Raw genomic sequence first — 17,611 nt, 5'->3', positions numbered from 1 at the left:
CAGATATATTGCATGTCTGTGGTACAGCAGCATTCAACGTGACATGAATAGCATTGCACTTTTAGTGAGTTTCTCTCCACCACTGTTGTCACGATAATGTGAGGCACAACAAAGCAAAACACTCTTCCAGTATCTTGGCCGGTCATCAGCGTGTAATATTTAATGTCAATAAAAGCCGTCAAAATGAGTGAGTCAGACCTTGTAGCAGCTGCGTTCAGCCCACACAACAGCACTCCCGTCCCGTCTGTCAACACATCACCTTAATGTCCACACAATTATTCAGAAAGCACACATCATAACAGACCCAGTGTGCCGTCACTCAACCACAAACATACACACTCGCATAACTCAATATCACTCAATTATGCACTCGTATCTCACCCCTTATATTCACGGCGAGCCTGTGATGTGCAACTGCTAGAATAACAGATCGGCACAGAACTGAGAAATCTCCAGTCAAAGTGTCGCTAAAGGCAGAAGCCAGCTCTGCCGAATGTGAAAAGACATCAGCGCGGGACAGCCTGTCCCCTCTGGATAGCGTCTCAAAGGGGCCTGTCTCTCGCTTTTACTCTTGCTTTGTTTTAGCGTCCTAATGAGGCTTTAACTCGTCTGGAGGGCTATAATCACTGCAAAGCCAGCAGAAATGATCAGGACCGAAGCATTATGGGATCAGACAATGAAAACAACCTCCAAACGCACTATAATAGGGTCTTTGTTGGTCTACTGCGCGTGCGGTACACTTGTAAGCAGTATCTAATGATCTTGTCATCCACCGCAGGCTTCAGAAGTCTAATGTGGGGTTTGGCAGTGAACGCAGCTGGCAGGGATCTGTGTGGGGTTTCACATCCACACTAACCTCGCTTTATACCCCGTGACTTCATTAGCCAAGCAAGCAGCCTAAAGCTTAGCTATACTTTCATGTGTACACTTTATAGACTATGTTCAGACCAAAATGTGGCCCAAATCAGTTTTTTTTTTCTCATGACTGAATGGAATCTGATCTTTTCAAATCTTTTCAATTATGTCTCAATTATGTCAATTATGATCTTTCCACTTCAATATGTGGTCCTAAATCTGATACAAGTCAGATGTTTTGCAATGCAACTGCATATCGGAATTCATGCGACCTTTACGTCACTGTTGATCGACATCCGTCACAATTCTGCGCTCATGGGAGTCACTTCAAAGATTTTACATAGCAGAAATTATTAAGACAGTTGTGAAAGATAGTCAGTGGAAGGACAATTATGTGTCAGAACTTACAAGTGTTACAGTGACAGCTCTATATACACAAGAAAAACATCATAAATGTTTAAAAACTCTTTTTGCATCCTCGTCTTTGTTTGTAATATTGCTTGAGCATAAATTTGCTGGGTTCTGCGACAGATCACACTATAAATAAATGCACAATCGCTTACTTTAATGTCATCCTTCCAGTGTTTACTTCCGTATGACAGCGCGCCGCGTGACGTCTTCTTATCGCAGTTTGAACACAGCCTTATAGGGCTTCATTTGCTCTGATTCTAAAACCTGGTGAGCTGCTCAACTATAGGCTGCATTTTTATGCATCTGACAAAAAATGCTTTTCTTACTTAGTATTTTTGTCTTGTTTTCAGTCCAAAAAAAAAAAAAAAAAAATCCTTAAATCAAGATGCATTTACTAAAGTAGTAAAATGCCATAAGATATTATGTCTTGTTTTCTGGGGAAATAAATCAAAATGAAGTGAGTTTTTGCTTAAAACAAGCAAAATGATCTGTCCATGGGGTAAGAAAAATAATTTGGTTTCTGTTTGAATTAAGATTATTTTTCTTACCCCATGGACAGATAATTTTGCTCGTTTTAAGCAAAAAGTCACAAAATTTTGATTAATTCCCCAGGAAAACAAGACATAATATCTTATCTAATTTTACTTATCTAGTAAATGCATCTTGATTTAAGAATTTTTAGATATTTGGATTGGAAACCAGACAAAAATACTAAGTAAGAAAAGCAAAGTGCACCTGACAAATAAATGTCTGCAATATGGAGGCAGATTTGTGCCTCAGTTAAAAAAAGCAAAGGTATTTGTGACGTAACATTTAAAATATGAAATAGTGACATTATGAGATAAAGTCACAAATCATATGCATGCATTTTTTACAAAAAAGAGAAAAAAAATGTATAATATATTATATTGACTGAAAACATATATATATATTAATGTTTTCTTTGTAATGCATTCATGCATAGGGGTCCATGCATATATATACACATGCAATTATATCTATGCATTAAAATAAAACAATATTTTACGTAAATTAATGTATTCATTACATATACATATATACATATCATTTATTATTAATTTTGGGGTGTATATATGCATATGCAAGTACATGCATGCATTACAACCTTACTTTAAAATAAATATATATCCCTGAATACTAGAAATAAAAAAATGTCAATGCAGATGGTGGATAGAAATCTGATTCAAAAATACTTGAAAAGTATTGCTAGAAAACTTTTAAAGATGCACAATTATAATGAACAATATCTGTCTAAAACTGAGATGTCCCTGGTCATTTGCAGAGTTGCTACACCATGATCAGCTTTTTAAATCAGCCACTTATGAGGTTTTACTCAGTTAGGATGTTGCCTTATAAGGCAGAGAACACAACAACACAGCTCACTAGGTTTCAAAAATGCAGCTCAGTAAGCAAAAAAAGCAGTTGCCCAGGAGCAACAATATTTAGTGTACATTTGACAGTTGCAGTGGATGGATTAGAACACCTGGAAAATAAAAAATAATAAATTTCGGATATGTCCCGCATGACAGAAAAATCTATTTGAAGGAGTTGAGCTCCTTTGAAGAGAGGCTGGTATCTGTATTGACGTTGGAGGTGCTTTCTATGCTGATATAGAGGCTTTATACTCCTTTAAGTCCGTGGAAAATGGATCAAACATGCACTCTTCTTGCACTCCCCGAAGTGTGTGTGTGTGTGTCATGCCATAGATAGTGCTGTCTATGTGACAGGTTCTGATGCTAATAAAAGAAAGTTCTGGTTTTTTATCCAAAGCTGCTTAAAAATGGTGATTGATTCACGTGTGAAGCTGTAGACGTATCTGAATCTGTGTGTGTGTGTGTGTGTGTGTGTGCGTGTGTGTTTTTGGCCGTGACTGAAGGTCACCTGTGGATGATTCTCTCAGGACCCCCAGCTCTTAACATATGGCAGACACGGCACCGTCTCCCAGGCAACAGTGTCAGGAAAAGCTCCACGGCAACGAGACCCTGGTGTGTCAGACTCCTCTGAGCGTGATTATCAGAATACACCCCATCTAAATCACACACACACACGCACTCACACGCACTCACACACACAAACGCATGCACGCACACACATGTTTACTTAGCTATCTAAATGAGGACAATGCATAGAATAATTTTATAACAAGATGATTGACAGGCCGGTTTACAGTGACAGAATGCATGTAACTAAGAGACAGTGAAATTTCAATCTCCCAAAATCTGCCTACTCTTCTTTTTCTTCACAAAAAGAGTACATACTTTTAGGGCATAGTATGAGTAGACGGACTGAGACACAGTATGTATATGATGCTGCACATGACACAATAGTCAAACATGGAAGGAAGGGAAAAACAGCTTAGTTTCTTAGACAGCAAAATAATAGATATTTAATGTTGGCTTGAGAAAGCCTGCCAAGAAAGTGGTTTTATAAGCTGGAAGTTTGAAGGTTTTTCAGCTTTTAAAAAAACAATTTATCACACAAAAGTTTAGGTTTAGCGCATTGCATTGTGGGATACAGTATTCTGTGTGGTGTGCTTTGTTACATACTGCAAGTTTAGTGTTTGCATCAATGCAGTCAGAAAATCAGCATACTGAAATTTGCATGAAGTAATTTGACGACAACATAGCATACTACGGTTTCAAATGTTCGCTGTTGCATAATGCATCACATACTACTACTGAACATGTACTGTAGTGCACTAGTGAACATAAAACAGTCTGAAGTAATAAATACAGATGAAGTGTGTCATCGTCATTTTAGACCAGAATCAAGTCTTGTCATGGCTTTATTTGCGAGCCGGAGAGTCGACGCTTCAACGCTGTGATTCACAGTCACTCAAATATTATCGCTGACAGCCACATGCACACACACACACACACACACACACACACACACACTCGCTGACAGCTCTGTTATTATCCGACTAATGTATTGCGAGTAGTTCACGCACTTATCAGGGGTCTGGACGACATCCCTGTGGCAGGAGAACGATGAAGGGTGAAAGCACACCAGAGCCACTAATGGCTTTCAGAGGAAATCTGCTCGGAGGTTCAGATCTGAGATGTGTGTCTGTGGGTGAGTTATACGTGTGAATCACGTCTACAGGTGTGTCCTATAGTCCCTGTTCAACAGCAGGAGCGGGAGGTCCTTTCACACGAGCGGAGGGACGCTCCACAATCACACTCGCTCCCGGCATGCAACTTCTTATGTAGGTCATGCACAAAAAAAAGGTGCCTGTGGATCTGCTCCAAAAACAAGCAAGCTACACCAGCAGCTGCCTTCTAAGGCATCATCCTAACCGGAATAAAAGCTCATAAGTGACTTATTTAGAAGTCTTTACATGGACAGCAACTCTGCATGACACATAAACAGTGCTCCTCACATGGAGACTTGACTCAGTTTTTAATCAGCATGCTAAACTAACACCACAATATTCTAATAAATATTGTTCTTACCGTTCAGAAGTTTGGGGTTGGTAAGATTGTTTTATGTTTCTGAAATAAGTCTCTTATGCTCAGCCAGGCTGCATTTATTTGATCAAAAATACAGTAAAAACTTAAATATTATTACAATTTACAACAGCTGTTTTCTATGTGAATCTATTTTAAAATCTAATTTATTCTTGTGATCAAAGCTGATTTTTTTTTAGCATCAGTCTTCAGTGTCATCTAATATGCTCAAGTAACATTTCTTTCACTTTTTTTTTTGCGTGATTGATATTAATTGCATCATAAGTCACTTTGCAATATAAAGGCCTGGGTATAATATATTTTCTGTGTTCCGCTCCGTCTCACACTCAGCTTTTAAAGTATACTCAACCGTGGACATTCGAAACATGCGCAGTACAATGGCTTTACTCTACGAGACATCAGTGGTCGTGTCATTTATACAACATTCGCTCGGAAGGATAGAAGAGGAAAAGTAGCGGATTCGCCATTGCTTGCAAACCCAGTAAACAATTACCGTCTTAAAATATGGTTGAAAATAAGTCGGTCCGCCTTGGACTGGTTTACGACGTGATTTCAACTTAGTCGTTTCGGCCGGACTGTTTGACTACGTGTTTTCTTCTAAGACAGGATAATTATTTTATACATGCTAAAATAACGGAGAAAAACAAACTACCAAACCATGTTCATTATTATTTCAAATAAATTTAAAGAGTTTTACACATTCCATCAAGACGTTGAAGATCGACCTGTTTTCAACGTTGAAAAGTCGTAGATTTACGTCTATTCAACGTCTAATAGACGACTTTTTGCTGGCTGGGAACTTTAGAACAAGAACCAAAAGAAAAACGATGGAGGATATGCTGCTTTGTTTACAGTTTTGTATCACTCTTTACGCACTCTTCTTCAACTACTGCACCGTACATTTTCTGTCTCAAGAGTCCACTAGGTGGCAATACGCACAGCTGGGATTCACCTCGCGCATGCACTGTTGTACGCGTAACATCCACGCGGTCACAAATAATTGGGTGTGAACCAAAGTAAACTTTAGGCTTAAGCCGCAGCATGTTTTAAATGATAAAAACGTTACTATACACATTCACTTATATATAAAATATATGCAATTGATTCACTTTATTCCACATCTTGCTTTTTTCCACTGACTCTGTTGCAATGCATTGTGGGATTGCAGGTCACTTGCCAAACAAAGCATGTTGCAAATCTAACAAGAAGTTACTTTAATAAGCATAACACTTTAATAAGAGTAACGCCACAAAATGTTGTGGGGAAACGGTGCATATCCAGCTATTATTTATAATTTAGTTTTTTTTTATTATATTAATCACCATTTGTCTCACTTCGTTTGCCATCTAAAATAGACTTAAGCTGTGTTCGACTTGAAGCGGTCTCGTGTGTGACATCAAAGTACAGCGAGAGCGATTAGAGAGCAGACGGACACGTCGCCGCTTCATATTGAACACAGCTACTTTCACTGAGCCCGTAGAAATGCATTATGGGACAAAAAAAAAAAAGTGTCTGTGGCTCTTTTCCAATCCATGATGAGTTGTCAACTTTTTTCATAGGCAGAATCTTAACTCAAAAGGAACCTCATAATTGTGAAATCATGAAAAATGCTGTTTTCGAAGGCAGCTCATTGTGTTTCTGAACAGAGCCTGTGTGTGTGTGTGTGTGTGTGTGTGTGTGTGTGTGTGTGTGTGTGTGTGTGTGTGCGTGTGTGTGTGTGCGTGTGTGTGTGTGCGTGTGTGTGTGTGTGTGTGTGTGTGTGTGTGTGTGTGTGTCTGTTTGTTCATATATATGCATGCAATCTGGTGTTCTTCTGTTTTGTGCATTATAAATGGCCATCTCCTCTTCTTTCCACAGCAGTTGCTGTTTAATTCATTTCATGCTCTTTCAGTAAAGCTTGATGGGCTTTTGACAGTCAGACCGGAGAGATCAGCCCATGCCCATCTAAACTCCATTAAAGTCACATCACAACGTCATATCAAGTTTTCAGGGCTCTCAGTAAACACGAGTTCATCAATATGCTGAGATCATGATTGTGTGCTTAGCCAATGGGCAAAATGCAAGCGGAGGCACTTTCGTATGTTGAGAATGGCATAACACACGACTCCAATTGCTGATTAAAGGGGTGGTATAATGCCCTTTTCACAAGATGTAAAATAAGTCTCTGATGTCCCCAGAGTGTGTGTGTGAAGCAATTTCTTTAAAAGCAAATATCTCCCTTTGCTTTGAACTTTGAGCGTTGTAACTTTGCAGATGTTGTTTATGCTCAAACAGCAACATTACACACTAACTAAAGTTAGAAGAGTGAAATCACATTCAACCACCCCTTTAAATCAAGCAAGGTAACGAGATCATGTAATGAAATTACATTAATATCATACTACTCTTACTGGTATGGTAAGTATGATTATTATGGCTAATACTCTATTATTTCTGCCATATAAAAATATGTAAGAGTAATATTCTACTGTCCAATTCAAAATGAGTCATTTTAAATATATTGCAGTGAAAAAATTTCTTCAAACTATTACATAAACATAACTCTATAAACGCAATTTCTTTTTAAAATAAAACCATTACAATAAATCACGTGATTTAAACATCCAGTCAACGTTAATTCAGTTACTGAATCAGTCAAAATAATTTGCCTGAAAATAACCAGCTTAGAGATAAAGTCACAATTCTAATGTGACTTTATTTGCAAGATATAAAGTTGTAATTCTACTGTAATTCTTAGTTTATATCTCGCAATTCTGACTTTTCTCAGAAATGTAATAAACTTGCAATTGTGAGTTATAAAAGTCAGAATTGCGAGTTTACATCTCAGAATTATGACTGTTTCTCAGAGTTTGCAACTTTATATCTCACAATTCTGACTTTATAACTCACTGATTCTGAGGAAAAATGTCAGAATTGCAAGATGTAAACTCGAAATTACAAGAAAAAAGTCAAACCTGTGTCGCAATTACCTTTTTTATTCTGTAGCGGAAACAAGCTGCCATAGGCATTTCATTGGCTATCTCAAAATGACTGAGCTGGCCAATCAAATCAAATAAGGCGGGGCTTTACTGTTCACAGATAACGAAAATGAATTCCAGCGTAACGCTTCAGGTTTTAACAATGAAAAAGTGTGAGGTCAGTAGCTAAATATTTTATATTTGAAAACTGTTTGACATTAGGATGTTAAACAATGAGCAAATTTTGAATTTTGAAAGGATTTGCCAGTGATTCATTAAAAGAATCGACTCATAAGAGTCAACTGCTCATGAATCAGATTATAGTGTTTATTTTTGCACACAGCCAGGAAAAAAACCCCAAGAGAAACGTATGCTGTCATTATATCATTCCTTCTGACACCAAATAGCGGCGCAACAAACACTGATCCAGAGAATCCACTGACAGATTCTGTCGTGTCTCTCTCTTAAACGCCTGAGACGTGTCTTTCAGCGAGTCTGATATGATCTGTGCTCGCAGTCGTATTAGCCATCTGTTCATCACTCCTACTCCTAAACGGCGTGTCAGTGACGTCACCGGCCTGGTGGTTCCTACTGTACCGTCAGAAGCTCCCGTACAAACACACACACCGTCCCGCTGGCGTCCCTGCAGGTAGTGGCAGATGTCCTGATCATGTGTGTGATCTCACGGCAGGATTCCCGCTCTAATGACAGACACGCGGGCCGTGAAAAACCTTATAAACAATGAACACACAAACCCCATTTACACTAGAATATAGAATTATATATTCTATTTTGAATATTTTTTAATTTGAATATAGTCAAATTTTGAAACTTTTTCTTTTTACTGAAATGCACATTTATGGAAGCGGTTTTCTGCCACAGAATTAAAAAAGTAAAAAATATAATTGTGACTTATGACTTTTTTTCTTTGCAATTGCGAGTTTATATCTCACATTTCTGAAAAAAATATCTGAATTGTGAGATATGAAGACGTAGTTCTGAGAAATGCAAGATATAAAGTTGTAATTCTACTGTAATTCCTAGTTTATAACTCGCAATTCTGACTTCAAATCAAATCAAATAAGGCGGGGCTTCAGGTTTTAACGGTGAAAAAGTGTGAGGTCAGTAGCTAAATATTTTATATTTGACAACTGTTTGACATTAGGATGTTAAACAATGAGCAAGTTTTGAATTGGAAAAGGATGAATCATTTACGTGATTCATGCAAACTGAATGTGATGAAATATTTTGGACACATGCTCAAATTCACTCTTATTTGTATGCCTATTTTTTTCAATGATCAATCCAGTGGTGCATGTAATTTCAAATAAATAAAAATAAATAAATAATAATAATAATACTAATAATACGAAAACTATGAAAAAGTGCACAGATTTGGTAACAAAAACATTTTAACTGCATCCTTGCATTTCATTAGCCTGGAAATCCAGACCCAAATCTGAAAGATTAATGGTCTGGCATCGACTAATGAAAATCGGCCAGCTCGAGGGGCGGCACCAAGCATGCATTTGAAAATCTCACTGCACACAATTGGATAACACTACGACCAATCACAACAATTAGCCCCATACGCTTAGCTACCAGCGGAGCTAACTGGTAGATTAGACTCTTGCCGTATCCAGTCGGCAAAACAGCAAAAACGCCCTTCTTGCAAAGGAAGGATTCGAGCGGCGTCTTCTGTTCCTCTTTAAGATAAAAAGCCAAGTCTAACTTGAAACGGCCAAAGCCAACAACTGGTGTTCACCCATAGCCATCTTGCAATGTTTACTAATGACTTCGACGTCACAGCGCTGTCGTCATCTCGCCTCTGGCCCGCCTATATCAGATAACCCGATGTGATTGGTGCAGCTCGGATACAAGGGCATTTTTAATGGGCATCATTACTCGCTGAGCAAATTCAATTTGTGTTCTCGCGAGAAGCATTTCATGTCATCAGACAGGACGTGGCTGCTTCCCTTCTCATTAATCTAACATTTGCACGGGTCCAGAAGGAGATACTGTATAAACGTTCAGAGAGCCCAGAGGACACTTGATTGGCTGATTTAAACCCGCTGTGATCAGGGAGTAATTAACATCTCACTAATTCATTTGCATCACTGTGGTTTGTTGCATGTTTTACATCAGAGAAACGAGCGAGAGAGCGGTCACGTGTGCAAAACACGAATGCACAAAGACCAGATGTTTAAACTCATTACAAACATTTATTTATTAAGCGTGTGTGAAATAGAATATAATGAAAATAAATTTAGGACGGCACTTATCCAGTTGATTCCAGTGGTTCATGCACAGCATCTATTGCAGATATAACCTTCATTACAACCTTCAACCTTCATTGCAACATTAAATTACTGCATTTGGCAAGAATTTTCAAAAGCTGCATTGCCTAGCAGTCAAAAACAACGATTAATAGTTATTTTGCTGTTGATTGACATTATGTTCTACGTGCATTGACCAATCATCCAAAAACAAGCCCAGGATTGTGTATTAAGAGATTCAAATGGTTTAAAATGTTCATGTTCACTTTATTAAAGACACAGTGCACACAATGCATGCTGGAATAACCAAGAGTAAATGTTGTTGAATTGGGCTAAAACAAGAAATGTGCTTCCTGAAATGTTGCCTACATTGGCACCTCCCTAGGATTCACACACAGCAGAGCTTCTCCTTGGCTTCCCTCTGTGTTTTTGTAGGTTATAAAAAGGTGCAGCAGCCGATCGTGTGTCTCCACAAAGACTGTCATTGTGTTTTCTTCTCATATCAGGGGTACCATGGTAACCGCACCCCTCTCTCTCCGCCGTAACGAGGACGAGGGGTGAGCGAGAAGACAAGCGGAACGGGAAGAGTTGGGGAGGATGGCAGGGAGAAAACAACAGTGCGTTTGGCACAGAACGCAGGGATTTCCCTCACAGATGCGCTCACACACACACACACACACACACACACAGAGCCGGATCTCACAGACGCACATCTAAACAATGAAAGGTCATCCTGTGTGTCCGTGGGATGAGAGCAGAAAGGATGGAAATAACAACAGATGGAGACGAACTGAAACTGAATGCAAATGACACACAAACCCTCAGCACATGACAGAGAGAGAGAGAGAGAGAGAGAGAGAGAGAGAGAGAGAGAGAGAGAGAGAGAGAGAGAGAGAGAGAGAGAGAGAGAGAGAGAGAGAGAGAATGTGTAAATCTCTCTCGCTCTGACAGGCTGTCCGGCTCGCTCGGGGAAGCCGGTTAAACTCGTGCGCTCGGCACGCTGCCAGCAACCCACGTAAAGTAGAATATCAAACACTTCCAAGCCTTCGCTTCTCATCTTAATAATTCAGCGTAACTTCAGCACTCATGAGACAGTCTTGATGTGAAAATGCTTTAAATGCACTGACATCACACTCTCACACAATACTGCCCTCCTGAAAGTGTGTGTGTGTGAGTGTGTCAGTAATTTGTGTGTGCCAAGTCAAAATTAATTATTTGTTCAACTATTTAGCAGTCAGCAACATTTATGGTAATTTACGGGGGGGGGGGGGGATGACAGCTGCAGCTCTTAAACTCATTATGCCCTTTTTCTGTCCCATATCCCATATTCTCTATTGTTGCTGCTCCTCTCTTCCCAGTCTGTCAGTAACGCTCTGTTTAGTTCCTGTCTCTATGAAGCCCCTCTTTCTGAAAAGCACAATGTGCTCTGATTGGTCGGCTGGATCAGTGTGTTGTGATTGGTCAAGTGCTTCGAGTGAGTTTGGGAAATGCCCCGCCCCTTACAATAACCACCAGTTGCAACACACTACTAACTAACTCAACCAGGCCCCGCCCCTTTATTCTGCATATTCATTATTTAAATGAGGAATATTGTGACGTGTTCGTTCACGGAAGAATTTCAGGAGTTTCAGGGAGTTCAGAAACAGAGATCTTTTCCAGACTTAAACAGCAACATAAATGTCCTACTATCTACTGATAAAAAAAACGAGGAATGAAACAGTCTTTCCGCAAGCTGACTCAAATACAGGGCTAATATACAGAAGATGCACACAGTGTCATACACATAAATACAAAACACCGTGATGATAACACACGACTAAACATTAATAAAACATAAGATGTAACAACACCAAATGTACATAACTGATTTAAAACATAATTGTTTAAATAAAATATCATCAAATGTGAAGTCTCACAGGAAGAATTGTTGGAATATCAGCTTACAGTTTTTCCTCTGTAAAGTAGAAGATAATGGTTAATTTTTGCCTCAATGTCTGTAAATTTAACAGTATTTTACTGTAAAATTACTTAAAATGTCCTATTAGATCTATTACAGTTTTTCACCGTATATAGTAAGGAACCAATTAACAGTCTTTTACTGTTAAAATAAAAAATTCTAGTGAACGAAAAAAGAAAAAAAAAGACACAATAGCATAATCTCTTTCAGTATTTCCAGATAAGAAATTGCGTTCTTGCAAAGAGTGTGTTTTTGTACTAATACGGCATAAGCAATAGTAACAGTGATACTAGTCTTAGTAACGTTCACTATTAAACAAAGCTCATGGTTTGGAATAAGTCATCAGAGCTGCTTTGGGCCAGAAAGACTTGCATTGAAAGCGTGAAGCGAGCGCTTATGAGTGGCATCCATTTCTGCTGGAAAACAACAGACGACGGGTATTTAAAGATAATTAGGCTGGGCATATGGAAGATGAATGAATTCACGTTTCTGCCGGATGCGATAATGAAAGGAGGCGCTGTCGGATCTCTCCGACACTCCAGAAAGAGTTCTAGCACAAATGTGTCATTCCTTTCCTAAAGGGGAATAAATGCATGCAAGAACACATAAAATACATCCTGAAATAGTAACAGTCGCCTCTGCTCGGCTATTAATACTTCTCTGAAACAAAAGGTGCGATCTCGCTTTCAGAGATCTCGACATGCGATGCGATCTGCACGCCACTTTGGAGAATGAATTTTTCAGCTGTTTTCAGCCGTTTTTTTTGTCGTCAGTTCTTATCTGGGTGCATTGTCATCTTCTTTCTCTTTGGTTTTGGTCCTCACAAGGAGCCAAGGCTAGGGATTCAGCTGTTGCTATGGTGACCGCATTACGCAAGTTGTCATAGAGATATGCCGGGTAGACGAGGACAGGTGTGACAGCGTGGTGCCGTTGTTGCCAAAGCCGACTCGCGCAGATTTGACCTTCTGATGTGTGTAAGCGCACACACACACGTGACTTTCACACACTATTACTGACCTGATGGTGTGCGCGAAAGTTATGCTCTAGCGTTTTGGACATCAGACAGACACATGGCGAGCTTAAGGCAACTTTCACACACACACACACACACACACACACACGCACACGCACGCACGCACGCACGCACGCACGTAGCATTTACTTAGTATTTGCTGACTGACAACTGGAGGGTCATTGGTTGATTTAGTCTGTCATACGCATATTTCGAACATCATAAACATCACATATCCGGTCAAAATTCACCCGATTTCTTTCAGACACTCCATCGAAGTCCATTAAAGCAGCGGATCCCAACCTTTTTCCTTAGGAACCCCTTATTTTACATTATGTTTCACAACCACAGATATAAAATGTATTATTATTATTATTTTAATAAATGAAAAACATAAAATATAAATATTTAAGTATTAACATTTTAGAATTATATAGCCTATACATAACAAATGTATGCATATATTATATACTTTAATTATCAATAGTATTACTATTATAATTATCTTAGAATATATTTCATAATAATATATACACTCACCTAAAGGATTATTAGGAACACCTGTTCAATTTCTCATTAATAGAAATTATCTAAATCAACCAATCACATGGCAGTTGCTTCAATGCATTTAGGGGTGTGGTCCTGGTCAAGACAATCTCCTGAACTCCAAACTGAATGTCAGAATGGGAAAGAAAGGTGATTTAAGCAATTTTGAGCGTGGCATGGTTGTTGGTGCCAGACGGGCCGGTCTGAGTATTTCACAATACTGGGATTTTCACGCACAACCATTTCTAGGGTTTACAAAGAATGGTGTGAAAAGGGAAAAACATCCAGTATGCGGCAGTCCTGTGGGCGAAAATGCCTCGTTGATGCTAGAGGTCAGAGGAGAATGGGCCGACTGATTCAAGCTGATAGAAGAGCAACTTTGACTGAAATAACCACTCGTTACAACCGAGGTATGCAGCAAAGCATTTGTGAAGCCACAACACGCACAACCTTGAGGCGGATGGGCTACAACAGCAGAAGACCCCACCGGGTACCACTCATATCCACTACAAATAGGAAAAAGAGGCTACAATTTGCACGAGCTCACCAAAATTGGACAGTTGAAGATTGGAGAAATGTTGCCTGGTCTGATGAGTCTCGATTTCTGTTGAGACATTCAGATGGTAGAGTCAGAATTTGTCGTAAACAGAATGAGAACATGGATCCATCATGCCTTGTTACCACTGTGCAGGCTGGTGGTGGTGGTGTAATTTACATTTACATTTACATTTATTCATTTAGCTGACGCTTTTATTCAAAGCGACTTACAATTGCTATATATGTCAGAGGTCGCACGCCTCTGGAGCAACTAGGGGTTAAGTGTCTTGCTCAAGGACACATTGGTGTCTCACAGTGGATTCGAACCCGGGTCTCTCACACCAAAGGCATGTGTCTTATCCATTGCGCCACCACCACCCCTAATGGTGTGGGGGATGTTTTCTTGGCACACTTTAGGCCCCTTAGTGCCAATTGGGCATCGTTTAAATGCCACGGCCTACCTGAGCATTGTTTCTGACCATGTCCATCCCTTTATGACCACCATGTACCCATCCTCTGATGGCTACTTCCAGCAGGATAATGCACCATGTCACAAAGCTCGAATCATTTCAAATTGGTTTCTTGAACATGACAATGAGTTCACTGTACTAAAATGGCCCCCACAGTCACCAGATCTCAACCCAATAGAGCATCTTTGGGATGTGGTGGAACGGGAGCTTCGTGCGCTGGATGTGCATCCCACAAATCTCCATCAACTGCAAGATGCTATCCTATCAATATGGGCCAACATTTCTAAAGAATGCTTTCAGCACCTTGTTGAATCAATGCCACGTAGAATTAAGGCAGTTCTGAAGGCGAAAGGGGGTCAAACACAGTATTAGTATGGTGTTCCTAATAATCCTTTAGGTGAGTGTATATTATTATCCGGCATATATTTTTTTTTTATTTTATTGTATCATTATTTATTTTGTAATATTTTTTTGTAATATATGTAAAAAATAAATGTCACTATTTCAATATTAACAATATATAATTATAATACATAATAATTAGACAACTATAATATATACATTTATGCATATATTCATATATTATATAATTTTAAATAAAAGTATTATTTTTACTTTTATATTAAATAAAATATACTAATAATTATTATAGACTAGTAAAAAACACTTTACTATACTTTTTTAAATATTTAAAATATATTATAATTTAATAATTATATTTTATATATTCATACATATTACATAAATATATTATATATTTACATACAGTATACGCGATATAATATGTAAGATAGAATCCCTTAAATCTGTTCCTTTAAAATTGCCTGTTTGAATGACCAAAAGTAAGACGTGGAAGGTTTTTGAGAGCAGTTTGAACAAAAGAAATTACAAACGTCAAGATGAGTAAAGAGTTGGCAAAACCAGTTATGAACCATATTTAGTGTGAAAAACGGCTGCATCCCTCCAGTCATCTGCTCTAAAAAACGATCAAGGCACAAAGAACGCATGAGTAATAATGTATTGCGGTGGCACAATCTCTACAACCAGAAACCTGTTGTCTCCGCCCAGTCCTCACGGGCCACTTCATCATGTGTGCGGCGTCACAGTTCCCGGGCTCTGGAGACCTGATGAATCATGAATGGTGGTGTTTTAGTCTGGGATTGGGGGTAATTTGGCTAAATGGATATAGATGGTACGGCCGCTCGGTCTCTGCTCCATTATTAAGAGAGTTTCGGAGAGATGGATGGTGGGATGAGCGAGATGCCCGAGTGAAAATCTACCATAATTTTTTCCCAATCCGCTCCAGACGGGGTTCCTAATGGATGGGAGTGAGTGTGTGAGTGTGTCAGGTGAGCGCAGTGGCGCGTGAAGGGGAAAATGTGCTGAAGAAACATTATAGGGTGAATACAAATTGTTGGGTCATAGTAAAGCTAATAAGTGATGTAATAGAGAAAACATAATATTTTTTTTTTTAAACTTGAACTGAATTGAGCTGGATGATGACACTATTGTCTTTTATAGAGCTGCTTACAGATGAACAATCTTGCTATAGATATACAGTATATATATATATAACTTGACTACTAAAGTCACAAAGCAATAGTCCTATGTTAAAAAAAGTCTTCTGTGGAACATAAAAGATTTTGAAAATGTCTCTGTGTTTTTTTCCAATACAATGGAAGTCAATGGGGTCCAATGTTGTTTGTTTTTCAAGCGTTCTTCTTTAATGGGTTATTTCAGTTTTTCTAATGATAAAGTATGTGTATGAGCTGTTTAATTCATAAAATTTCATTAAAATAAAATAAAATGAATTAAAACTAAATCCATAAAATGATCTCATGATTGGAACCCCTAAAAGGTTCTATACACGAAGCACCTGACGGAACCCTTTAAGGTTCCAAAATAGAACCCTTACTTCTTAAAGTGTTCAGAAGATAAGTGTCCTGTTCCTTTAAATGAGATCAGATTCATGTGTGGAACAACAAGGCAGACAGAAACACAGAAACACAGATCCGTCTGACAGAATGAGGAGAAGCGTGAAAGAACAGCAGGCCTTCTGATCAGACAGACAGATTCCCGAAGGCTTCGCTCGCTCAAGTTCTGAATCACCGATGCCCTTGCCCTGGCCTTCTGAATTTCACCCCCGTAATCAAACCACACGCACGCGCTCAAATCCCTCATGAGCGCAGGAGAGACTCCCAGAATAACACAGAGGAAATGAATCCACCCGAAGAGCCTCGCGAACCCTTTCATTGTTCCAGACCCACTCACGGTCAGGGAGGAGCGCAAGACGATCTGTCTGCGAGGAGCAGATGAAAAATGTTCACTTTACGATGCTTTCAGAGAGCGTGTTCATTAAAGAAGTAACATTTCTGCCATCATTTATTCACCCTCATAATAATGCTGCAAACTCGTATGACATTCTTTCAGCATCACTAAAAGCATCACAAATGTGACCCTGGACCACAAAACCAGTCACATGGGTCAATTTTTTTTAATTGAGATTTATACATCATATGAAAGCTGAATAAATAAGCTTTCCATTGATGTATGGTTTTGTTAGGATAGGACAATATTTGGCCGAGATTCAACTATTTGAACATCTGGAATATGAGGGTGCAAGAAAATCTAAACAATTGAGAAAATCGCCTTTAAAGTTGTTCATTTATGTTCGCGATTGTGCTGCATTCACTCACAAAAATAAATGTTTTATATATTTACAGTAGGAAATTTACAAAATATCTTCATGGAACATGATCTTTACTTAATATCCTTATGATTTTTGGTATAAAAGAAAAATGTATAATTTTAACCCATACAATGTATTGTTGGCTATCGCCACAGATATACCAGTGCGACTTATGACTGGTTTTGTGATCCAGGGTCACAGATGTGGTCCATATGAGTAATGCACTATATTCTATGTCTAATCAAGTTGAAAATTAAGACAAAGTTTTGCATTTTAACAGCATTTAACAAACTGACCTTGAGTCGGTAAATTAAAATTTTTGGGTGACCTATTAATTAAAAAGTCTACAATATACAGGTACTGTATGTCTAACATCCGTAAACATTTCAACATCCATCTTGGAAATCGCA

General features: G+C 38.7%; 1 protein-coding gene across 8 annotated transcripts in view; it reads right to left on the bottom strand.

Moving 5' to 3' along the window:
• Positions 1 to 17,611, bottom strand: part of kcnc2 (potassium voltage-gated channel, Shaw-related subfamily, member 2) — a 69,718-nt gene that overhangs the window by 35,135 nt on the left and 16,972 nt on the right. The gene's annotated exons all lie outside the window — the stretch shown is intronic.

The sequence above is a fragment of the Leuciscus leuciscus genome (genome assembly GCF_965113295.1).
Source record: "Leuciscus leuciscus genome assembly, chromosome: 4".
NCBI lineage: Eukaryota > Metazoa > Chordata > Actinopteri > Cypriniformes > Leuciscidae > Leuciscus > Leuciscus leuciscus.
Note: the sequence above shows the minus strand (reverse complement) of the source record. Positions and strands in the feature narration are given on the sequence as shown.